The sequence below is a fragment of the Sorex araneus genome, chromosome X (assembly GCF_027595985.1).
Source record: "Sorex araneus isolate mSorAra2 chromosome X, mSorAra2.pri, whole genome shotgun sequence".
NCBI lineage: Eukaryota > Metazoa > Chordata > Mammalia > Eulipotyphla > Soricidae > Sorex > Sorex araneus.
The window spans coordinates 280,021,785-280,039,997 of NC_073313.1; positions in this window are offsets into that span (position 1 = coordinate 280,021,785).

The window sequence follows — 18,213 nt, forward strand, 5'->3', positions numbered from 1 at the left end:
CTGCTTCTCCTCTCCCAACTACACAATGGGGAACACATGTCCAACTGCTGACAAATAACTGTGTGGCAAAGGCACAAAGAAGACCCTGGTGGCAGTCAGAAGAAGCATGAGTTGGAGCCATCTCTGATTGTAACAAATGTCCCTTTGTTGTAATTAATGTAAAGAATATACCTAGATCTCATTTTTAAAAATCCAGTAAGTAAATGGACAGAACTATATGATTTCCAATCCATTTTTGTGATGTTAATGCTCTCAGGTCCATGAATTTCAGGCATCATCAGTAGATGATAAAGGCTCTCGCCTCTCAATGTCCACATTATGCCACAGCTCACTGCAATTCTGGCCCGAACCTTAAGTCCTATATTAGAGTGAACAGTTTTCCCTTCTTGAAGTTTGGTGAATTATATGACTCTGGAAGGGTCACATAACCCAGATCTCTCCTAGGTCTTTAATGGAAAAGTGGGTGTGCAAGAAAGCAGGATGGTCCACAGAAATACTGTCTACTAGAATTATGGCAGCAGGCAGGGGACCAACTGATCACGCAAGTAACTCTGGGAACTTTCCCAGTAATTTCATGGGGGTTCCACTGAAGCACAGCAGTTGACACATAGGTATTGGCAATTTGAGATGGGACTAGAGATGCCCTGAGGGTGAGGAGGAGGCAAACAAAGCTGTTAGTCAAGAACTCTTGTTTCCTGGCTGAAGCACAGAATTAACCGGAGCTAGTGATTCAGGACATTCCAGGATACTCCAAGAATACAATTTTAGTCTCTTCAGATTAGCTTTAGTACCTAAACTTGGACACAAGGCCAAATCTCAGTCACCTTAATAGAGTGCTGCAACTTCTTTTCCTAAGTTCTAGGATGGTCACTGAAAAAATTATCACCCAGGCACTGTGATGCCCAAATGTTGTTTGAAAACTAACACTTATTTCCTGGTGATAAAAGATTGTCTTTCTTTCATTATTGTTTCATCAACTCCAACTCACAAAAGGGCTTAGGTTTCCAAGAGCACTCTCATAATTGCCTGCCCTGGTAATAAAGAGGTTATATTCTCTTCTGTTGTGATGGCAACAGAGCATTTTAAGAAATTTGGCTCCCCTCTGGCTTCTCCACCTGTGCTGTGTTTGTTGAAGAAGGGCATCTGGATCTGTCTCTCTTTGTCCACTTCTAAAATTAAATCCCCCTGGAAGTTTTCTTCAGATAATTTAGATAAAGGGTCAAAATTCTGCACTAACTGGTCGATAGTAGTTGAATTTCTCTGGTTTTGCCTGAAGGCAGTTTGAAACCACTTCCCGTGAGAATTAGGGGTTTAACTGCTCTCCTGGGTTCAGGCTTTAGAAATTCATGCATCTCCCTTCTTCAGTCCTTTTCCATTTGTCTGGAAATGATGACTGCCACACTCATCTGTACCTTGACTTGCCTCTAATCATTCTGCTCCTGACAACTTGACCATTACCAGGTCATGGGGGACACAGTTTTGGATCTTTTTGCAGCAAAAAAGCAGAAGGGTAGCAATCTAAAATAAGTTACTGTATGCCTGCTAAAGGAGGAGGATTGGGTGGCTGGGAAATGGGGACAGTGGTGGAGGTAACTCAGGTGGTGACATTGGTGCTGGAACATAGAAAACTCATAATCAATGGATTATGGACAACTTACAAAACATGGGGTATTAAAAAGGAAAGCATGAGTGTGGGATGGGGAAAGGGAAGGTGGCCACCATCTTTGGCTCCTTAAGTTTCTTTTTCTAAAAGTATTACTCAATAATGTAACACTTAACACCATCCAAAATGGGTAAGCTTTTTGAATGAGTTTATTGATAATAACTGACAATTACTTGGACAGTAAGAACAGGCGAACAGGGGTGTGTGGCCCTACTATGAGTTCTTAACTTCAAGCCCTCATATGTGTTAGTTCAGCTGTATGAGATATCCTTTCTGTACATCTGGTTGCCTCCCATCCATTCATTCTTTGTATTGGATTACAGCTTTAAGCATTTTAAGAAATAACATTGGTTTGTTCTTTCTCTCCCTGCAGGGAGCTTAGGTTCATTGAGTTACTTCTCCCACAGTGCTCTGGAGTCACACCCAATTCCATCAGGCACTCCCAGTCCTCTGTGTTTATCTTTTTTTAATTGAATCATCATGAGATACAGTAACAAAACTTTCATTTTTGAGTTTCAATCATACAATGATTGAACCTCCATCCCTCCACCAAGCACATTCTCCATCACCAAAGATCCCCAGTACACCTCCCCTTTATAACCCTCCCCCTGCCTCTATGACAGACAATTTACCCCATACTCTCTCTCTACTTTTGGGCATCATGGTTTGCAATACAGATACTGAGAGGCCAACAAGTTTGGTCCTTTACCTACTTTCAGCACACATCTCCCATCCTGAGTGACTCATCCAACCATCATTGACTTAGTGATCCCAGCTCATGAGACAGTCTTCCAACTGTAGAGTAATATTCCTGGCCCTTGTCTCTACTGTCCTTGGGTATCAGTCTCATGTTATTTTCCACAAATGAGTGCAGTCATTCTATGTCTGTCCCTCTCTTTCTGGTCTTTAACCTTTCCTTTGTGCTCCTCTTCCCCTCTTAATCACTTGTATCCCCAAATCAGATCCTGTATCATGTAAAGTCATATTCTTTCTAGGGCTCTTGATTTTGTATTTGTATGTGAAATATTGCTTTTTCTTTTTCCCTTATGCCCCTCGCATAGTTTATTTTAGAGCAATATCCTTTTCGTATAGACACAGGAAGACACTTAATGCTATGCTATTGTAACTTGGGAGCTAATTGACTCTGAGTAACATTGACTACTGGGCATCCATCATATTTACTTGATTTAAGATTGTTTAAATAGATCCTGGCTAAGGAGAGGAGAAAGCAATATACCCTTAGATGAAATTCTGCCTTTGGGTGGATCTCCTAGCAGGAGTCTAGAGTGCTGAGCACTAAGAGGAGATTTTGTTTTTGAGTAAATTTCCTAGAAGAACTTCCCCTGAATAAAAGGCTTTACATCTGTTCATTGTTAATGAGAATTTCAAACGCACCTATGTGTGATTGCTACTCCCAACCCTTCATGATTTCTCTATAACTAATACTGTGAGACTTGAATAAAGGGTCACTGAATACCAACCAGTCTGTACCCCCCCTTTCTTCATTTGTTTGTTGCCATCGGAAGACCAGGGACATGGTGATGGGCCCCAAACACACAAAGGGGACCCTCAGGTCACCAAGGTGGGTCAGTGACCCACTCAGGAGCAGCGACACTCTGGGCTTTGTTTAGAGCGTTCTCCCTTTGCCTCACCTTCCTTTCTTTTCATTTTTGGGGCACACCCTGTGGTGCTAAGGATTACTCCTGGCTCTTTGTTTGAGGGTTACTCCTGGTGGTGCTTGGGGGACACCAGGGATTAAACCATGTTGGCTGTGTGCAAAGCACCGTAACTGTTGTACTACTTCTTTAGTCCTTTAGATGTTTCTCCTAGGAAGATAATATCCAGGTTTGGGTTAGATGTTCTTTCAAAACTCGCTTTCTTTTTTCTTTTCTTTTTTTATTAGTGAATCACCATGAGGTACAGTTACAGACTTACAAACTTCCATGCTTGCATTTCAGTCATATTCAATCAACAGGTTTCAAATGACTAATATCTCTTAGTAGCACTGTAGCACTGTTGTCCATTGTTCATCGTTTTGCTCGAACAGGCACCAGAAATGTCTCCATTGTGAGACTTGTTGTTACTGTTTTTGGCATATCGAATACACCATGGGGAGCTTACCAGGCCCTGACATGCGGGCGTGATACTCTTGGTAGCTTGCCGGACTCTTTGAGAGGGGCGGAGGAATCAACCCGGGTCATCCCCATGCAAGGCAAACGCCCTACTTGCTGTGCTATTGCTCCAGCCCTTTTAGTCATATAATGGTCAAGTACCCATCCCTCCACCAGTGCCGAGTTTCCACCACCAATGGTTGCAGCATCCCTCCCAGCATCCCCAGCCTATTCCTCCTCTCCCCACCCCACCTCTGTGGCAGGGCATTTCCTTTTGCTCTCTACTTTTGGCTGTTGTGGTTTGCAATAGAGGTATTGAGTGGCCATCATGTTCGGTCTGTAGTCTGCTTTCAGGGTGAGTCTCCCATCCCAAGTGGATCCTCCTAGCACCTTTTTACTTGGTGGTCCCTTCTCTAACTGAGCTGCCTTTTCCCCCCAGTATGTGAGGCCAGCTTCTAAGTCATGGAGAATCCTCCCAGTACTTGTCTTTAATAATCTTGGGAGTTAGTTTCCCATTCTGTTACTTTATATTCCACAAATGAGTGCAATTTTTCTGTCAGTCCCTCTCTTTCTGACTCATTTCACTTAACATGATACTTTCCATGTTGATCCACCTATATGAAAATTTCATGACTTCATCTTTTCTAACAGCTGCATAGTATTCCATTGTGTAGGCATACCAAACTTTCTTTAGCCAGTCATCTGTTCTCAGCAAGGAAAACTCATTTTCTTATCCAAGCCATTCTACCATGTTAGAGCTTTCTGCTTACAACCCTCCCTCATCCTCATAAGTACATATTTTGGACTCAAGAACTGGGCAATCTTTATCTTGTTTCCACACATGGCAGCCAGTTTGATGGTCACAGCTCAGTAAATAGTTATTGATTGGCTGTCTACTTTCCCTCTCATTTCCTTCCTCTTATTCTGGTGCCTTGGGTTTCATGTTTTCTACAGTGTTAGTCTATTTCCAGCTTAGTTGGGCCTTCTTATTTCTTGTGTTCTGTGTCCCCTCATTTTGATGTCTGTACTTTTCACTTTGCCCAGTTAGTTCTTTTCTCCTTCCTGCTCAGCAGCTCTCACTGTGTCCTTCGCCAACAAACTCAATTTCTCTTCCTACCTCTGCCCCAGCTTCAAACAGTGCCTAAGGTGGATAAGTAGCTCCTTCTATGAAAATGCATCCCAATAATAGAAGCAGTCTAAGTGTTCTGCATGTGATTATCAAATTATCCCAACATCATTTATTAAAGGTACTTTCATTTCTTCACATTATGCTCTTGGATTCTATGTCAAAAATTTACTCTCCATATATATGGGAATTTAATTCTAGGTCTAAATTTTATTTCATTGATTTTTGGATTTATTTTAATCTGATAACACTGTTTTATTATAGATTTTTGTTCTTTATTTTTTGTTTTATGGACCACACCCAGTGATGCTTTAAATTTACTCTTAGCTCTGCATTTAGGAATTACTCCTGACAGTGCCTGGGGGGCTATATGTGATGCTGGAGATTGGTTCATTGCATGCAAGGTAAAACACCCTGTGTACTTTACTATTGTTCTGGCCCCTAATAACTATAGTTTCATTGTATAGATTAAAGTTGGGGAGCTTCAGCCAATTTTATCCCCCCTCCCTCACCCCGGAATTGTTTTGATTTTTCAATCTTTTTTGGTTTCATTATAAACCTAAGTGTATTTTTTTGAAGAGTGCCATTGGAATTTTGATAGAAATTTCATTAACTATTGCGATAGTTATATGTTGACTCTGGCACTGTGATTTATATTAAGTCACGTCCAAGTGTGGGCAGCTGGGTCAGTGAGTTAAGTCTCCATGCTTTGAGTAAGACAGTCACTTCAGCATTGTTAATTCTTCCAATCCACAACATAGAATATCTTTCCATTTCCTCTTGTCTTCTATTTCTTTTAACATTGATACAGCTTTTGATGACAAGATTTTCACCTTCTTTGTTAACTTTATTCCTAGGTACTTAATTATTTTTGATGTGATTACAAAAGTCAAAAGTGACAAATCTTTATCTGGGTTCACTCAGGGGAAAAAAGAATTCTAATAAGTAGGACTAAAAAGGAAAGGAGAATATTACAGTAGATACCATATGAAGGATCACAAGAGACTACTGTGAACAAAATTATGCTGCTAAGGTGAAGTACCAGAAGGATATGGACACATTATTAGAACAAACCACATTATACTACCCCAGGACTAAATCAGCAGGAAACTGAAAACCACACAGACCAATTATGTGCAAGGAAATTAAGACAGTAGTCATAAGTCTCCCTCCAAATAGAGGCATGGTCCAAATAGTGCCACTAGAACCTTCACAGAGACTGGATTTACTCTATCTTTCAAAAGAGATTTTAAAAATGGGAATTCTCTTAAACATAGCAGTTTTTGAGGCTAACATCATCCTGTTACTGAATGCAGGTCAGGAGACGTCACACAAAGAGGGAAACTGTCTCACAATTTCTGTGAACATGCATGCAAATATCTTAGTTAGCAAAATTAGACAATTTCTTTAAATTTACTAAAATGATTATCTAGCATGATCAAGTGAGATTTATTCCAGTGTTCTATTACAGTGATGGTTCAACACATGCAAGTTGGTGAATGTAGTATGTCATATCAACAGAAGATAAAAATTATGATCAGATAAAAAGACACAAAGGTATTTGACAGAATCCAATTTCCATTTGTAATAAAATGTTTTAACAAAGTATAGATCATGGCTTAACATAGTAAAGATCATACATGAGGACACTGTAGCTAATCTCATACTCAATGGGAAAAGCTGTCTTTCCTCGAAGATGAGGTCCAGATGAAGATTTTCACCTTCACTATCATTATTGAACATAGTGTTGGAAGTCCTAGGCAAAGGAATTATGAGTGAGAAAATGTACTTAAAGTGATCTATGACTTTGCAGATGTAATACATAGAAAATCCTACAAATACAGAAAATCCTAAAGCCTCAACTCAAACTATTCAAAATAACACACCATATAAGTAAAGTATCAGACTACAAAATGGATTCCATAAAACGATTTACATCTCTATCCAGAAGACAAATTAGTTTAAGAATAAATGCATGCTGTGAGGCTGTTACTTCCTTCTCCTCCTCCTCCCCTTCTTCTTCTCCTCCTCCTCCTCCTCCTCCTCTTCCTCCTCTTCCTCTCTTTCTTTTTTGGGGGGCACACCCTGTGATGCTCAGGGCTAGCTCTGGCTCTGTACTCGGCAATTACTCCTGACAGTGCTCAGGGGACCATATAGGATGCTGATGATTAAGCCTGAGTTGGCCATGTTCAAGGCAAGTACCCTTGCTATATCTTCAGCCCCAGATGTTGTTTCTTCTGCTTTCTTCATTCAATTTTGTACTTTTTGGTAGATTTTCCACAGGATCGATGCAGAAATTATTTCTACTGCTAACACTTAAACACTATTCCTCCTTCTCCTCTACATCCTCTTCCTTCTCCTCAAATTAAGGCGCATATTTGGAATATCCAAAATGGGCACATTTCAGAATTACCAAATTCATTTAATTAAAAAACTTTCTTAAGAAAAATTTCAAGTAAGCATAAAGTGAAAAATAGCACGGTAAATCCCCATGTATCTATCACTCAGCTTCAACAACTACCAGTACAAAGCAAATCCGATCTGCACTAATTGCTTGAGCCCCACCAAAGATGCACTCAGGATTTCTATATCTAAAAATATTGCTTCGTTTTTTCAGGGTCTTCAATATGCAAAAAGTAATTCCTTTTCCCAGCATTTGGCATGTTTATAAGGGGGAAAAATAAGATCTATAGAATTAGATGCTTAAAAAATAGAAAAGACTGAACATTGAAAAATTTCTCATTTAGACAGGCCCTGAGCTGAAATTACATCCATCTGCAATAAAAAAGTCAGGTCATAAATAACCTATTTTATCACTTCAAGCCTTAACCTTGAATTTTACTAATAATAATTTCAGGCATTACATGAATGAAAGAGCGAGACCATTTTGCTGCATATGTCTTCTCTAGATCATAAAGGGGTGTGTGTGTGTGTGTGTGTGTGTGTGTGTGTTTGTCTGTCTGTCTTGTCTGTGTTGTTATTCTGGGAACTCAGGGACTCACACATGCTCAATCACTGAGCTATATTCTCTGCGCCAGAGATTTCATTTATCGGGGGATCTCCCTGCAGCACTGGTGGGTCTAGAGACCATTCCTGGTGATGTGTTGCCCAGCAAACTTTCACAACCCAACCACTGCCACGTTCCAGGCTGCTCTCCACACGCTACAGTCGAGCCTCACACATGAATGAAGTCCCACGGAACCCAGGTAATGTGGAACTTTGTGACCTTGGACTCTGGGATCAACAGGACCCGGGAGCAGAGATCCTCTGCCTGCTTCTCCCCATCTCCAGGGGCCGACGGGTCACACCCATAAGCCACCTCCTGCCGGCACAAGGGGTGGGTGAGAGCCCTCCCTGCCCCAAGGGACCCAGTCCCGGCAGCCGACCTCCACTACCCAACCACCAACACGCTCCAGGCCACTTTCCACACGCTCGGGATGAGCTTCACTCATGAGTGAGCATATTCCTAAACCGAACAGCCGCTTTTGCAATGCAACACATCATATGATACTCCCTACTCATTTTCCATAATTACTACACCATATTTGATTGGAGGCAAAATGGCACCTACACTGCCCGAACCTCTTGCACTCACCTGAACCTGGCTCACCATCCCGCCTTAGACACTGCACGGCTCAGCACGCCAAGCATGGATCTCTACGTGCGATCCCTGCTGGAACTCTACTCGTGATTTCTGAAGGACATCGCTGGCTGTTTTGCAAGATTCGGACAGAATGGTGTCAGTGGGGCATGGAGAAACTGTGGCGGTGACTGCAGTGTCGCGCCTGCCCCAGCTGGGCTGAGTCACAGTGCCGTCAGACATAGAGCCATCCATGGCAGTAGTGCGCGAGTGCGCGCAGTGGCTCGTTCACTGTGGGGTGCTGTCAGCCAACCACTGGGTGACCTGGGACTTGGCACAGGTGTTTGACCTGGCACAGACCCTCTGAGATAGGGTCCTGCTCTGCCAGCTACTCTACAACCTCCGGGCGCACTCCATCAACCTCAAGGAGATCAACCTGAGGCTGCAGATGTCTCAGGTGCTGCCCAGAGATGAAGGAAGGTGCGTGTTTGTCAGTGTGCAGATTGTTATAACATGCCAGTGGACCAAAAGCTTACATTTGGTAGACTGGGAACACCTGTAAAGGTGATTAGAGGCCGCCCCAAAAGTCTCCGTCCCTCTCGGAGAGCTGGGCAAGCTACTGAGAGTATCCCGCCCACATGGCAGAGCCTGGCAAGCTACCCGTGACTCAATATGCCAAAAACAGTAACGACGGTCCTCATTCCCTTGATCCTGAAAGAGCTTCCAGTACACCATCGGGCTACACTAGCACAGGACAGGGAAGAATGGAGATGTTACTGGTGCCTGCTCAAGCAAATCAGTGAACAATGGGATGGCAGTGATACGGTGATACAGTGATGTTGCCCAGTGGTGTGGCCTGAAAATCTGGTACTTTGGTTCAGCATGGCCATGCTGCTTAGATCCAGTGTTGGGGGTCACCAGAACCAAATCCAGTGGTGCTTGAGTGGGACCCGTTAGGGCTGATGATTTCCTGTAGGGCCTCATGCACGTGAGGCACTCACTTCATTCCTTTGGTTCCCTCCCTGGCCTCTGGCATATGCAGTTTTATAAATATCTCTTGGGCCGGAACCCCCTGCTTCTCTGAAGCTATTTGTCTCAATGTTTTTTAAATCCCCCAAACCAAAAAATTTCCTTTTTAGATCGTGTACTTAAGTGTTTGTTGCTGGTGATTCTGTGATGGAGATTCTGAGAGGGCAGAGGTGAGTGACTCCGTGAGGGGTCCCGCCTCCCTCGAGGCTGTGTGAGTGTGAAGGGAAGTCCAGGGCCAGCCAAGCTCATGCTGAGCACTGGGAGTGACCGCCAGACATGGTTAAACCCGGGAGGGCGAGCACTCCCCTGTGCCTGCTGACTGGGCTTGAAGCACTGCTCAGCTGCTCTGGCTCTTCTGTTGAACCCGTTGCCTTTCACCGCTGGGCGCCTGACTGCTCACACTCAGCTTGTCGCAGCTCAAATGGCACTTGAGAGCTGGAACCAGCTCCAGTGAGAAGTGTCTTGGCACCACCTCGTGCTTTTGAACTTTCCCCTTCAGCCCTGGCCCCAGGAAGTGTCCAGAGCAGATGAGGCGTCACATTCTTCTTATAATGTAGAACATTCAGTGTCAAAATACAACCCCCATTTCAACAATCATAGAAGTAAACAGACCTTGTCATCTTGAAAAGCCAGCTCTGGGATATCTTCCAAGCAAGGTGTTTATCTGGTCTGATTCTCATCAGTGAATTGTAGGCACCAGATATTCTTAATTCACTCGCTGAAATAATTTCTGCAGGACTAGAAAGGTTCTACCTGGGGTGAGGTACTTGTCTTCCAGATCTCAGTTCAATCCTTGGCAGCATAGATGATTCCCCAAGTACTGCCGGAAGTGATTCAGGAGCACAGAGCCAGGAGGAAGCCCTGAATACCACCCAGTGTTGCCCCAAAACCAAATAAATAAAAAATGAATAAAGCATCTTTGCTTCTCCAGTGGGGTCTCCCCAGACCCTGGGGTAGTATAAGGTAGGATTCTACATCCTGGATTTACTTGCTTGGATGATTAAAAATGAAACAGGCTGCTTGGCACATGTGCAGGGGGCTTCTGCTTCTGGACATTGCCACAGGCTCTGGGGTGCTCTTCACCAAGCCCTGTCCTTTCTACCAGAGAGTGACGCAGGCAAGTCCTAAAGCTCCCAGGAACTCAGCACTGAAAAAATGCAGAGTCATTTCTCTCCTCCTCTTTCTACCTGGATTCTTCACCCATTCCTTCCATCTCTACTTCATTCCTGCTGTGAGCTTGTTCAAGGATGGGCAATTTGGGGCAATATGGGAGAAAGAGAATCATACAATCTTAGTTGGAAGGGAAAAGCATCTTTATGAGCACACAGTTCAGCTAGCTACAGAGAATGAAGGAAAAGGCTCAGAGAAGTGAAGTGAACGATTCAAGGTCACCAGCTTGACTGAGATATAGCAGCATCTGGGACTGAGTGGACTGCCTTGCCTGTGTATTGACCAAGAAGCAGCAGCTGAGGAGCAGTGGGAGAGGGGACCTTATCAAATTGCTTCCCCACTCCACGTTCCACTCTCCACTTGGGACCAGTCTTGCTTTTCATTGACAATGAACAATGCCTAAGGTATTGGATGGTGGCATGATTGTATATTTCTGAGGAAATAGTGTTATAATACCAGAGACTTGAGTTTAGAAACCATGAAAGTGTGGCCTTTCCATTTGATTCTTCTCAGTGTCTTTTCTTTTGGCAGAACATTGTTTAGTTTTGGGTTTATTAGAATTTAGGTAGCTACAATATTGTTGAGGTTTGTGGTATTGATATACAAAATTACTCCATCCCGCTACTGCCAATGTGACCCATCACCTCTAGTCTGGTCTTCCTCCCTCCCTTCTTTCCCAGCTTGTTATTGGTTTTGAATTTTGTCATCAAGGTTTTGTCATTTTTCAGTGCTATGAATTCTCTCATCTCTCTGTATGTTCCACAGATGCTTTTTGTCCCTTTTCCTGACTTATTCCCAGTGTTTTCCTCTCCTGCTCCCTCCAAGGAAGCTTCATGAATGGACAGTGTCACCCCTCTACCCTCCCTGAACATCCCCCCTCCAATACACCTCAAAGGACCTAGGGACAAGTTTCTTGAAATGGCTGGATGAGTTCTTCTGCCTAATAAATGCCTCCATCCTCCCAACTCAAGCCTTTGGTTCGAGTCATACTCAAACTTCAACCCAATTGGCTTTTCTCTGGATTTCTTTTTCATGAGTAACAGACTGAGCCCACTTCAGGAGTCAGAGATTCTCAGCGTCCTGTAGCCGTCATTGAACAGATTTATACTTTCCTGCTGGAACCCTGTAAAGGCCTCCCATTGCTAAACATCCTTGTCCTGCCCTCAGGACCTGTCACGGGCATCTCCTTTGCTTCTCTTTGCTGTGTCTCTTCGCTAGGGTGGCTTTTAGCTCTGGGAATAAAAATTGACTCCTACTTTCGGGAATTTTCTCATACTCTTTCTTTGCTAGGGTACCGTTCCTCTGACTTTTCAACTGACTGGTATCTTATATTTCAGCGCACACGTCGCTTCTTCAGGAAAACCTTTGAAAATGGGAGAATAAAACTAAGCTTTTTGCTAGGCTGCATAACACATTTTCTAATTTCTGTCTTTGTTGCTTTTTCTGTCCACTGGCCTGTCAGCTCCACGGAGAGCTGGACCATGATTCCTTAATAAATACCTCAGCCTGTCATGTTGTCTGACACATGAGGTATGCTGTATAAATACTAGCTCTATCTACCTAATTGTTCCATAGTAATCTCAAATTTTTCCTTTTCCCAATCAGAATGTGAACACTGTGTTGTTGGGATCTAATATTCTCTTTGTTTTTGTGTTTTGTTTTGGGCTGCATGCAGTGGTACTCAGGGCTTACTTCTGTGTTCAGGCTTAGGGAACCGTATGGGGTGCCAGAGGTTGAACCCAGGTTGGCTGCATGCAAGTAAAATGCTCTATCTGCTATACTTCTGCTCCAGTCCCAAGATTTCTCATTATTTCATTTTCAGTGGCTGGCAAAGAGCTCATTTAATAATTTTTCAGCCAGAGAATTCCGTTTTCAGCATATAGACAAGGGACCTGGGGAATTCCAGCTTCAGAGAGAGGCTGTTTGTCTAAAGTAGCTTTTCTATGTAGGAAATATAATGTCTTTTTAAAAATAGATTTCACATTTTTGGAGCAGCTGCATCATGGCAGTGTTGAGCAGAAAGTGCAGTTACCATACACCCTTCTCCTACACATATAGTCTCCCCTTCTATCAGCACCCACCAGAGAGGCGCATTTGTTACAGTCAGTAACCTACACTGACACATCATTGTTACTCGAAGTCCAGAGCGTATAAGAGGGTTCACTCTGGTGCAGTTCTTTCTGTGGGTCTGGATGGATGTATAATGCATGAATTCACCAGTAAAGTATAATACAGAAATATTCCTCTTTCATCAAGATCCTCTCTATTCCGCTGACCTGCAGTCCCTGACAATCATTGATATTTTTGCTCTCTGAAATTTTGCTTGTTCCAGGATATCATAGAGCTGGAATTATATAGCAGACAGCTCTTTTATTTGATAATATACATTTAAATTTCTTCCACTAATACAGATATTTTGCATTGCTGTTTTTCTGGGCTTCTGGGCACACCTGGCACTGCACAAGAGACTGTATGTGTGTCCAAGCCTTACCCCTTGTATTATCTTTCCCTCCCCATTAAAAAAAATCCTTTTTCTTTTTTTTAAAACTGTAGTTTGGGGGGCTGGAGCAATAGCAACGTGGGGAGGGCATTTGCCTTGCATGCTGACCCGGGTTTGATCCCCAGCATCCTATATGGTCCCCCTGAGCACCACCAGGAGTAATTCCTGAGCGCAGAACCAGGAGTGACCCCTGAGCATTGCCGGTGTGACCCAAAAAGCAAAAAACAAAAACCAAAACTGTAGTTTGGGTAACATGGTTACAATAATGTTAAAGTTTATGGTATTGATGTAACAAGTTACTCTCCCGAAGTGCCCAAGTCTCTCTACCTCTGTTCCTATGACATTTCTAGTTCATTTCTTCATTTCCCCTCTCACCGCTGCTTGGTAATCTGAGTTTTATAATCTCAGGCCAAGGGTTTTTTGTCATTCAGTATTTTCTGTTCCCTTGTTTTGTCTGTTTTGTATGGAAATCATCTGGTAGTTGTCCTTCTCCTTCCAATTTGATCTAACAAAATGCTCTCTCCTTCCATTCACCTTGCATGATGTAACCTTTTCTCACAGCTGCATAGTATTCCATTGTGCATGTATATCAGACAGACAACTTCTTTGCCTGTTGTTGAACATTAGTGTTGTATATCCATATCCTGGTGATTGTAGTATGTGCTGAAATGAACAGAGCTGTGCATAGATATTTATAAATGATCATTTTGTGTTTGGATTTTTTGGGAGCTCTGTTCTTATGCTTTTGCGGAATCTCCACACTGTTTTCCATCGAGGCGGAACTGGAGGACATTCCCGCCAGTAGATAATGAAGGTTCTTTTTCCACCATGTCCCACCAACACATGGGCCATTTTCAGTGATGTAAGATGATCTCATTGTTTTTCTGATTTTCACTACTCTGATGATAAGTGATGATGAACACGTTTCATATACTGACTGGATTTGGGGGCTTGGGGACCATACCCAAATGTGTTGTGAACTATTTTGACTCAGGAGTGATTCCTACTCAGGGCACCTATTTGGCGCCAGAGATAGAACCAGACTTGAGTAAATGTGAGGCAAAAGCCTTATCTCTTGTACTCTTGCTCTGGACCTCGTCAAGATTTTGTTTTAATTTATTCAATTTGGGGTTATGGTGCCACCAATAGGTCAACCTGTACCTGTGGAGCGAGTGCATCAGCAGCCTGATGGTGCCTTCAGACTTTCAGATACCCCAAAATTATTGCTGTGCCTTTGGCCAGACCCCAACAACTTGGGGCCAAGTTTACCAAGAAATTAAATGGCCAACAGTTAGGTACATGGGAGACACACCCACAAACCACCTCTTCATGTATTGGCCTTATTTCAGAGACCCATAAATCTTGAAAGACATCAAAAAAACGCAGTTAGGGCCTGTAGCACAGAGGTAGGCGGGAACCCATGACTGACAGCTCTAGACCTGCTTGGATCAGGACTGAGCCTCCTCCCCCCAGGTCCCTAGTTTTCCAGTAGCTTGGCAGTCACAGCCACAAACTGCCCCTGGCACCATGTAATCTCATCAATGGCCAAGACCCAGAGGCTATAAACTAAAGCTCCCAGAAGAGAGTGCCACAGAATGCCCTCACCCTGTGCCAGGCTGTCTTCACTGGGGCACCTTGGAGGGGGGCGGGTTGAGTCTCCCTCACTGCCCCAAACAGAATTCCGGCAGCCAAAAACTTCCAGAACCCAAGCACTACAGGTCACTCTCCACACGTTCAGATGAGCCTCACCCAAGACAGGATGAACCTCACAGGAGAGCAGACCAGCAGGAAGACCCAGATATGCGGGAATCTGTGACTAAGATCTTCAAGCCCACTTGGACTGGGCCTCCTCTTCCAGGTCCCCAGTTTTCCAGTAGCTTGGCAGTAACACCCACAAACTGCCCCTGGCACCATGTAATCTCATCAACGGCCAAGACACAGAGACTATAAACTAAAGCTCCTGGAAGAGAGCGCTGCAGAATTACCTGGACATTATATTCTATTCATAACAAGCAATATAAAACAAATCATTTATCACTGCCTTTTCGGCAGGTTTGAGTGGTGGTGAGACTGATGTCAGAATATCGAATGTAACCAAAGTAGAAAGAGAGTATGGGAAAAATTGTCTGCCACACAGGCAGGGGAAGGGTTGGAATGGGGGTGGGGGGGACACTGGGGATTTGGCTGGTGAAGTGATGTGTGTTAGATGATTGTATGACCGAAGCTCGAACATGAAAGCTTTGGAACTGTATCTCACAGTGAATCAAAAAAAAGTGAGAAAATGATATTAGAATTAATTTATTTAATCACAGAGAATTACAAATTTATTCATGATTGAGTTTCATGAATTTCATGAGTTTCATGATTGAGCACCAATCCTTCCATCAGTGTCCCCTTTCTTCCATCAGTAAAGATTGTTTACAGAGCTATTTTATCTAGTCCAACAATTCTTCAATGTCATCCATGGATCTTGTCTACCTGAAGATGAGATTATGGTCAATTTTGTTTGAAAGCCTGAGTGTTCCTTCCTTCTTCAGGAGGGTCAAGTTCATATTGGCATTATTTTCATTGTCTAACCTACTGTTTGCCTTCAAGATTCCTAATAGGAGCTATTAGTTTCTTAGCCCAAGATGTAGTCCATAAGACATGTATTATTTTATCCTTCTCCTTCTGTTTTGAGCCCTTCTTTGAGGCAATGACTCATTATATTGTTTAACTCTTCTAGTGGAAATATTACCAGAAACTCCCTTATAAAGCAATATTTTAGCAGAACTACATGTTCTGTGCCAAATTTAACTGTTCACCTGTTGCTGTGGTAACAATACAAACATTCAAACACTAGAAACACAAACCAACGGGCAGAACTTAAGTTTCTTTTAATAAATTCCTGGTTGCCTTAGGGAAACTGGGCACCCTCACGGCATATTAATTTCCTTGGAGGAATTGGGAAATGGTTGAAGCATTGGTAGCTGAAATTATATCAACAATTCAAGTTTTGGAAGTAGTTTCAGGTGTATCTCTTCGTCTATATTGAAAGGTCATTTGAGAAGGTCAACCCAATGGCAGAAACTAAGACCTGTCAATTTGGCACAGGTATGACACCACACGAAATTTCTGTTCAAGTGTGGTAATTGGTTTATTCTTCCTTCCCAGGTAGGAACTCTTATGTCAAAAATAGGCAGTTATTCCAATTGTAGATAATATCTTATTGTGTCTCTTGAGGACATATTTTTCTGTCTTTAATATCCTTCTTTATATTTTACATAAATCCTTCAGGACCCCCATGTCCCTTACATTCCAATTTCAGTTTCTCTTTGTAATGAAGCTTATCTCCCCTCTTCCCACAAAGCTTTGTCTGAGTTTTTATAATTCATCTCTCTCACTGTTCATAAATCCTTGTCATGCTAGACTGAATTTCTTGAACATAATTACTCTTTCATATTTCACTACCTCAGAAACTATCTCCATAGCCTGGGACATACTATGCATTCTACACATTTGTGGAAATTAAGAGGTACAGAAAGAGAAGGAATAAATCACAAGTATAGAAGACCTTGTAAATCAGCAATTTTCACTCAGATTATAAACATACACAAGACTTACTGATGGCTTTCTAAGCCATAAGTATCAATTTGATGGGCTAATACCTCCTAGTAAATTTAATAAAAATAATTTAGACTTTTAGGTTTCCAACCAAATGATTGTAATAGGTATATACTACTAATTTGCCCCCTAGTAACGAAACCCAGTTGTTTCACTGTTTTCGCTACAGCAAGGCACATGTACAATTTTTTGCCTAATTAACTCCATTTACCCTTAGAGATTTAGACATTGTTTCTTAATTTACAAAATGATTTAAAGTTAAGCAAAAGTTGAAGTCTTAGGAATCAATTCAGACTTTTGCTTGACGCCGTTTTTTACCTAAAAACTACTTAAAACTTTAAATTTCTTTGTGTTCCATTATTAAATGGGTTGGCAAGATAACCCAGATAGATTTAGTTGGAGAATCAAGGAGACAGGGATGAGGAGACAAGGATGAGAACTTTGTTTTTCTCTTTGCCCTTTCTCAGCCGTCATCGTGGGGTTTTCTCTCCCCTGCTCTAGCAAAGACCCGGTCAGGGCAATGCTGCTGTGTTTATTGGTGACTGCTGGAGTGGCAGTTTCTCGTGAAGGTGTGCTGGATCTAGGCTAGGCTCTCAGCAAATACACAGTTGGAAGATGTGGTCAGAGTGTGAGAATAAATGAAGCTCTAAATTAGGGTATTGGTTCCAGGGAGAGAAAGGGAAAGAGACAAAGTAAACTGCAGATAGAAAAATAGACAGCTTCTGGAACCCATTAGATGAAAGCACAGTGAGCAAGGAAGGAGTTAACGTATCAGGTAATATGAATCCAGATAAACCGAAATTATAAATAAAAACCAGTAAAGTTGGATTTTAATTAATTGAATCATTGTGAGTTATACAGTTGTGAAATTATTCATGATTGACTTATAGTCATATAATGTTCCAACACCCAACCCCCTTCACCAGTGCACATTTCCCACCATCAGTGTCCCAAATTTCCCTCCCACCCACCCTGCACCTGCAGCCTCTCACTACGGCAGACACTTCTCTCTCTCTCTCTCTCTCTCTCCCTCCCTCCCTCTCTCTCTCTCCCTCTCTCTCTCTCTCTCCCTCTCTCTCTGTCTCACACACACATTTCCCTCTTATACACTGTGGTTTGCAATACTGTTACCGAAAGGTTATTATGTACTTTCCTTTACCTCCTTCCAGCCTTTGGTTCTTGTCCAGAGTGATCATTTCCAGCTATCATTGTCATAGTGGTTCAGAAGTGAAGTTTTGGATGGACATTGTTGCTCTCTCATAGGTATGTTGAGTTTAAAGTTCCAGTGAGCATCGTGGGAAGATAAAAAATGTGAAAGTGGGACTAGAAAAATAGTGCTATAGGGAGGGCACTTGCCTTGCAAGTGACTGGCCGGGGATCAATCTCCAGCATCGCATGTGGTTCCCCAAGTACTGCTAGGAGTAATTCCTC